This window comes from Arachis duranensis, chromosome 6 (assembly GCF_000817695.3).
Source record: "Arachis duranensis cultivar V14167 chromosome 6, aradu.V14167.gnm2.J7QH, whole genome shotgun sequence".
NCBI classification, from domain to species: Eukaryota; Viridiplantae; Streptophyta; class Magnoliopsida; order Fabales; family Fabaceae; genus Arachis; species Arachis duranensis.
The window spans coordinates 46513378-46521820 of record NC_029777.3 but is presented as its reverse complement, the minus strand read 5'-3'; the positions used below and the strand labels follow the sequence as shown (position 1 = coordinate 46521820).

Below are 8443 nucleotides of genomic sequence, written 5' to 3'. Positions count from 1 at the left end.
CATACCAATTATTCAACAAATTTTTTTTATTGAAAAAGCTATGAAAAGAAAACTACCTCAGGTTGGGTTGCCTCCCAATAAGCGCTCTTTTAATGTCACTAGCTTGACATCTTTCATTTTTACTTCAAGAAGGCTGTAAGTTCTGAACCTCCTTTTCCTTGTCCCATTGTCCTCCTAGGTACAGCTTTGCTCTGTGACCATTTGCTGTGAATTGATTCTTTGTTGCTTCGTCTAGTAATTCAATACTCCCATAAGGAAAAACCTTAGTTACCAAATATGGGCCAGTCCACTTAGATTTAAGCTTGCCAGGGAACATCTTGAGTCGTGAATTGTACAAGAGTACTTGTTGCCCAGGTTTGAATTCTTTCTTCAAAATCCTCCTGTCATGCCACCTTTTGGCTTTTTCCTTGTATATCTTGGCATTTTCATAGGCTTCTAGCCTAAATTCATCCAGCTCATTTAGCTGCAACAATCTTTTATCCCCTACTGTTTCAGAGTCAAGGTTCAAGTGTTTGGTAGCCCAAAAAGCTTTGTGTTCAAGCTCTACAGGGAGATGACAAGATTTGCCATACAATAGCTGAAAGGGGGACTTCCCAATGGGAGTTTTGAAAGCTGTCCTATATGCCCAGAGTGCATCTTCCAACTTCCTAGCCCAATCCTTTCTTGTGCTTCCTACTGTCTTCTCTAGGATCTTCTTCAATTCTCTGTTTTCTAGTTCAGCTTGCCCATTAGTCTGAGGGTGGTATGGTGTGGCTACTTTATGAATAACTCCATATTTATGAAGTAGTTTCTCCATTTGTTTGTTACAAAAAATGACTACCACCATCACTAATAAGACCTTTGGGTACTCCATATCTAGTGAAAATGTGCTTCTTGAGGAATTGGAGGACAATTTGTGCATCACAGGTAGTTGTAGCTATGGCTTCCACCCACTTTGAGACATACTCCACTGCTACTAAGATATATCTGAAAGAATAGGAAGGGGGGAAGGGTCCCATGAAGTCAATTCCCCATAGATCAAATAATTCTAATTCTAAAATGAAATTCTGCGGCATCTCATTTCTTCTTGTCAATCCTCCTGCTCTCTGGCATTCATTACATTGGTGAACAAATTCTCTGGCATCTTTGAAGATAGTTGGCCAATAGAAGCCACTCTGCAGTATCTTTGCAGCTGTTCTTTCTGGACCAAAGTGTCCACCATAAGCTGAACCATGGCAATGCCACAATATATCCCTTATTTCACTCTCAGGGACACACCTTCTAATTACTCCATCAGAACATCTCTTGAACAGGAAGGGTTCATCCCACAAGAATTTCCTTGCTTCATTGATTAACTTCTTCACTTGTTGCTTAGAGAACTCTTGAGGTATCTTCCTCCCCACTTTGTAGTTTGCTATGTCAACAAACCAAGGTACTTGCTGGATCTGCAAGAGGTGTTCATCTGGGAAGCTTTCATTCACGGGTTGGGAGGTTTTTTAAATTGTTTCTTGTGGTAGCCTCGACAAATGATCAGCAACTTGGCTTTCAATGCCCTTCCTATCCTTTACTTCAATGTCAAACTCTTGTAGGAGCAATATCCACCTGATAAGTCTTGGTTTAGCATCCTGCTTTGACATCAAATACTTAAGGGCAGCATGGTCAGTATAAACCATAATTTTGGATCCTATCAAGTATGATCTAAACTTATCAAATGCATAAACTACAGCTAATAATTCCTTCTCTGTTGTGGTATAATTTTTTTTAGCCTCATTCAGCACCTTACTTGCATAATATATGACATGATGCAAGCTTCCCTTCTTTTGTCCAAGCACAGCACCAATTGCAATATCACTTGCATCACACATGAGTTCAAAAGGGAGTCCCTAATCCGGGGGTGTGATGATTGGTGCTGTTGTGAGTTTGTTTTTTAAAGTTTCAAAGGCATGCTGGCAGTTCGCATCAAAAGCAAAAGGATTATCAATCATTAACAGATTACTCAAAGGTTTGGCTATTTTAGAAAAATCCTTAATAAACCTTCTATAAAATCCTCTATGCCCCAAGAAACTTCTAACAGATTTCACATTAGTTGGTGGAGGGAGCTTCTCTATGATCTCCACTTTTGCCTTATCAACCTCTATCCCTTTTCTTGAAACTTTGTGACCAAGAACAATCCCCTCGGGCACCATGAAATGGCACTTTTCCCAGTTTAAAACCAAATTAGTTTCTTGGCACCGTTTCAAGACAAGAGTTAGATTTTTCAGGCAAGCATTGAAATTGTCACCAAAAACAGAAAAGTCGTCCATGAAAACCTCTAAAAACTTTTCGACCATATTTGAAAAAATGGAGAGCATACGCCTTTGAAAGGTGGCTGGGGCATTGCATAGCCCAAACGGCATCCTTCTATAGGCAAAAACTCCAAATGGACATGTGAATGAGGTCTTTTCTTGGTCCTTTGGATCTACCACTATCTGATTATACCCAGAATAGCCGTCCAGGAAGCAATAGTAAGCATGGCCGGCCAATCTTTCAAGCATCTGGTCAATGAAGGGAAGTGGAAAATGATCTTTGTGTGTGGCGTCATTCAGCCTCCTATAGTCGATACACATCCTCTATCCTGTCATAGTTCTTGTGGGAATGAGTTCATTTCTCTCATTAACAATGACTGTCATCCCACCCTTCTTTGGTACCACTTGAACTGGGCTTATCCATGAGCTACCAGAGATAGGATAAATTATCCCTGCATTCCATAACTTCATTACTTCCTTCTGGATAACTTCCTTCATTGTGGGATTTAGCCTTCTCTGAGGTTGAACCACTGGTTTGAAATTGTCCTCCAAGAGGATTTTATGCATACACACTGCAGGGCTAATGCCTTTCAGGTCATCAATGGCCCATCCTAAAGCATCCTTGTGAGTTCTGAGTACATCAAGAAGTTCTCCTTCTTCCTTTTTTGTCAGGGATGAATTGATGATTACTGGGCATCTTTCTAATGTGCCAATGAATGCATATTTGAGATGGGTTCTTGTTTTTGTACTTCTTCCTTCTTCCTTGGTTTCACCTCCTTGTCAATAGAGATTTCAGCTGCTTGTTCCTCTATTGTATCTTGGTTATTAGTGTCTAACATTTCTTCCACCAGGCTCTCTATCATGTCCACTCTCAGGTAATCCTCTTGCTCATGAGGGTGTTGCATTGACTTGAAAACATTTATGACCATTTGCTCATTGTGTACTCTGAAGATCATCTCTCCCTTTTCCACATCGATAATAGCTCTTGCAGTTGCTAGAAATGGTCTTCCCAGGATGATTAAATTATTTTCTTCCTCTTCAGTGTCCAAGATCACAAAATCCACAGGGAAGATAAACTCCCCAACCTTTACTAACAGATTCTCCATTATTCCATTAGGTGTCTTAATTGATCTATCAGCCATAACTAGTGACATCCTAGTAGGTTTGAGTTATTCTATTGCAAGCTTCCTCATCATGGACACGGGCATTAAGTTGATACTAGCTCCAAGATCACAAAGAGCCTTGTCTAATGTTATTTTGCCTATGGTGCAAGCAGCTACAAAACTCCCTGGATCTTTAAGCTTTGGTGGGATTCCCTTTTGAAGCACAGCGCTACATTCTTCAGTGAGCAGCACAGTCTCCTTCTCCAGCCAACTTCTTTTCTTATTGATGAGCTCCTTTAAGAACTTGGCATACAAAGGCATTTGCTCCAATGCCTCAGCCAAGGGTATGTTGATCTCTAGCTTCTTGAAAGTCTCAAGGAATTTGTGGAAATGTTGTTCCTTTGCTTCTTTGTGGAATCTCTGTGGATAAGGTAGTGGAGGTATAAGACTCTTCTCCACTTGCTGCTGTCTTGGACTTGGTTCTTCCATGATCTGCTTTCCCTTTTTTACATTCTGTGGTTGGTTGTTCTCTTCTGTGAGCGCTTTTGGGACATTCTTACTTGTTATGTCCTTGTTGTTAGCTCCATCTTTCTCTGTTGGCTCTTTGTCACTCTCCATGAGCTTCTTGGTTGCCCCTTTGTTACTATCTACCAATGTCTTCCCACTCCTTAGTTGTACAGCTTTGCATTCTTCTTTTGGATTAGGAATGGTGTCGCTTGGTAGTGAGCTTGAAGGTCTCTCAATAGAAATCTGCTTGGAGATTTGCCCAATTTGCCTCTCTAGGCTCCTCATGGATGCTTCTTGGTTCTCTGTTGTCATTTCTTGGTTCTTCATCATCTTTTCCATGAGCATCTCCAGATTAGTAATTCTCTGAGCGTCTTGTGAGGTTGGTTGGTTTTGGGGTGTTGATGGATGATGGTAAGTGTTTTGGTTAGTTGGTTGGTTATTGGATGGATAATGGTTGGAGTTGGGGTAATTGTTTTGGGGTTTTCTGTAAGGATTTTGGTTAGTTGGCTGCTGGTTGTGATTTTGGTTGTTTCTTGGAGTGTTTTGAGCTGAGTTCCTTTGCCATGGTTGTTGGTTTTGATTATTATTGTCTCCCCACCTAAGGTTTGGGTGGTTCTTCCAAGATGGATTGTAGGTGTCACCATACACCTCATTTGATCCAGAAGTTTGGTTGTGCATATAGTGCACTAGCTCTTGTTGCTTTTCTTCTTGGTTCTCTTCATTTTGCCCCCAAGGAGTCGATGGTTGGCTTGTGGCACTCACTGATGCAACCTGAAGGCTATCAATTCTCTTGGCCATTTGCTCAAATTGTTGCTGAATCTGTTACTGCATCACTTTATGTTGAGCCAGAATTGTATCCACTCCTTCCAATTCTAACACTCCTTTCCTCTGTAATGGTTGGCGTTGCCTTTGGTGAGCAAAGAAGTATTGGTTATCGGCCACCTTATCAATGAGGTTTTGAGCTTCCTCTGCAGTTTTCATCAATTGCAATGATCCTCCAGTTGAGTGATCAAGTGCCTCTTGAGCCTTCAGAGTAAGTCCTTCATAGAAGTTCTGCAGCTTGTCCCACTCAGTGAACATCTCTGGTGGACATTTCCTCAACAGAGCTTTATATCTTTCCCATGCTTCATATAGATTTTCAGCATCCATTTGGGTGAATGTCTGCACCTCAGTCTTCAACCTTATGATCCTTTGAGGGGGATAAAATTTGGCAAGAAACTTGCTCACCAAATAATCCCAACTGTTGATGCTCTCCTTTGGAAATGTTTCTAGCCATTGAGTGGCTTTGTCCCTGAGAGAAAATGGGAATAATAGCAGCTTGTATATGTCAGGGTGCACTCCATTGCTTTTAACTGTGTCACAGATCCTCAAGAAAGTGGATAGATGTTGGTTCGGGTCCTCCAATGGTCCTCCTCCAAAAGAGCAGTTATTTTGGATCAATGTGATGAGTTGTGGCTTTAGTTCGAAGTTGTTTGCATTGACATTAGGGGTAAGAATGCTACTTTCACAATGTCTAGCATTTGCAAATGTATAGGAGGCCAGTACTCTCCTCTATTGTGGGTTATTGTTGACCCCTCCTTCTGGCTGATTGAGATTACTTCCTCAGATTCTTCCTCTCCAACAATGTTTTTCCCTCTTTCAACTCTTCTTAATCTCCTGATGGTTCGTTCGTCTTGTTCATGAAAGGTGGGTATAGCTCTTCTTGTACCTGACATACAAACACACAACAAGAAACACTCAGAACCAGAAAACTAGTGAAACTTCAATCTATTGCTAGAATGAAGTTTTTCGTCTTGTTCATGAAAGGTGGGTATAGCTCTTCTTGTACCTGACATACAAACACACAACAAGAAACACTCAGAACCAGAAAACTAGTGAAACTTCAATCTATTGCTAGAATGAAGTTTTAGTTAGCTTAAGCAAAAATTCAAACAGTTAGTGGTTAATTAAAAATTAAAGAAACAGAAAAGAAAAAAGTGCTTGATCTAGACCTCCACTTCACTTAATCATTGTCAATCTATTTCAATCCCCAGCAACGGCGCCAAAAACTTGATGTGTGAAAAACGATCCAACACAAAACTCACCGGCAAGTGTACCGGGTTGCATCAAGTAATAAAACTCACAGGAGTGAGGTCGATCCCACAGGGATTGAAGGATTGAGCAATTTTAGTTTAGTGGTTGATTTAGTCAAGCGAATCAAGCATTGGTTGAGTGATTTTGTATCCAACAGTAAGTAAATAGTAGGAAATGTAAAGGGAGAGGGATAATTTGCAGAAATTAAAGAGACTTGAAAGTAAAGGCACTGAATCTTAAAGAACAAGAAACTAAATGACTGAAACTTAAAGTGTAAGAAATGTAAATTGCAGTAACTTAAAGTGCAAGAAATATAAATTGCCTGAATGGAAAATGGAATTGACGACTGGGAATTCAAAATTTAAGCAAGGGTAGAGACTAGATAGCAGAGTCTAGATCTCAATTGCCTTCCCAGATCCAAGTTCACAAAGTAATTAAAGAGAAATTGAAGATTACAGTAGTGAAGGAAATGGAATTTAACTCAATTATGCAGTAAGAAAAATCAAAGAGATCTTGGATGGAGATTGAGACAGAAGTTCCTCAATTCTTCACACTCAAGACTCAACAAAACCCAGTAAAGAAAACAAAACGAGCAGAGGAAGAAGAAGTGAATTCTCTCCTCCAATTCTCAAGACAAGTTTGCAGAAAAACAGAGAAAAATGGAAAGTGCTCTCAAGTGACTAAGGATGAAAATTCAAAATGAAATAAGCTCTCAAAAACACCCCAAAACTCCCATCTAATCCTCATCTAACCCAACTCATTTTCAATGCTATTTCATGCAGAATTCAAGCTTGGGCAAGGGGGAGCAATCGTTTTGTGTTTTGGCATTATGTAGGTTAGTTTCTAGAGAGATAAGCTCCCTCTTCTCTCTAGAATTAGGTTAGGTTATGTTAATCCATCTTAAATCTAGGCATAATTTCTTGATTTCATCTTGTTTCCATTACAATTTCTTGTTTCTACTACTCTATTTTTCTTAGTTCTCTTGTCAATTTTACTTTTATGTCTCTTTTATGTTTATGAATGCTCATGTTGGATTTTGTTTACATTTAATGAAATTCGATGATTGATGTTCTTTTATTGATGATTTGAGTTGTGGTTTTACTTTCCTTGCAATTGGTAGTTGGTTGATTTATTATTCTTGCATATTTACCATGCTTTCCATTTACACCCACCAAGTATTTGACAAAATGCTTGGTGGGGCTTTAGAGTAGATTTTGAGCATTCTTGGCTTGGAGAGAGTAATTAGGTAATATTGAGTCATGAAAACCCAACTCATGTTGGTGATCTAGAATTGTTAGCTAATATTATTTTCATTGACTCTTATCTTTTGCTAATTTAATTAGTGAGTTGATTGGGACATTTGGATTGAGATTAGCTAGTCTTGTTAGACTTTCTTCGAGTGTGAAGATAATATGATACCTTCTTCCATCTTCGAGGATGACGTAATGAGATAGACTCTTGTTATTATCGTGATATGACTGATTAGTCTTATTTGATATTCTCCCTATGTGAAGATAACATGATACCTTCTTCCATTTGTTGGAGTTGACTAAATAAGATGAATTAATCATTATATGACTTGGATAGAAAGCCTATGATCTCAATTCTTGCCATGAATGTCTCTCCTTATTACTTGCTTTCTTTAGTTATTTGCTTGATTTACTTTCCTTATCATTTAATTTCTTGCCCTCTTATCAATCAAAACACCCCTTACATCCTTCATAGCCAATAATCATACACTTCATTGCAATTCCTTGTGAGACGACCCGGAGTCTTAATACTTCGGTTAATTCTTATTTGGGGTTTGTTACTTGTGACAACCAAGTTTTAATTTGATTCAAGGATTGATTATCGGTTTGGACTATACTAACAACGGAATTATTTTGTGGAATTTCAAACCGGTACCAATTCTCGCTATCTGTGATATTGTTAAGACCAATGGGATTGATTCTGAGGTCTACGGACTTATGCTTTTCTCCTTTGCTATAAGAGACAGAGCTAGGACATGGTTGGACTCACAACCTAGTGAAAGCCTGAACTATTGGGATAAGCTGGTCAATGCTTTCTTGACTAAATTCTTTCCACCTCAAAAGATGATTAAGCTCAGAGTGGACGTCCAAATCTTCAGACAGATGGAAGGTGAATCCTTCTATGAAGCTTGGAAAAGATACAAGCAATTAACCAAAAGGTGTCCTTCTGACATGTTTCCAAAATGGAGCATCATATGTATATTCTATGATGGTCTGTCTGAAATGTCAAAGATGTCATTGGACTACTCTGCTGGTGGATCCCTTCATCTGAAAACACCTATAGAAGCCCAAGAACTCATTGAAATGGTTCCAAATAACCAATTCATGTATACTTCTGAAAGAAATCCTGTGAATAATGGGGTGACTCAAAAGAAAGGAGTTCTTGAGATTGATACTCTGAATGCCATATTGGCTCAGAATAAAATATTGACTCACCAAGTCAATATGATTTCTCAGAATCTAACTG

At 39.1% G+C, this 8443-nt stretch overlaps 1 non-coding gene across 1 annotated transcript; it reads right to left on the bottom strand.

Annotated features, from left to right (window-relative positions):
* Positions 1-8046: 8046 nt before the first annotated feature.
* On the bottom strand, positions 8047-8150 carry LOC127739895 (small nucleolar RNA R71). The gene has a single exon (XR_008000637.1). It is a non-coding gene; the product is annotated as a small nucleolar RNA R71 (small nucleolar RNA).
* Between the last annotated feature and the right edge of the window lie 293 nt (positions 8151-8443).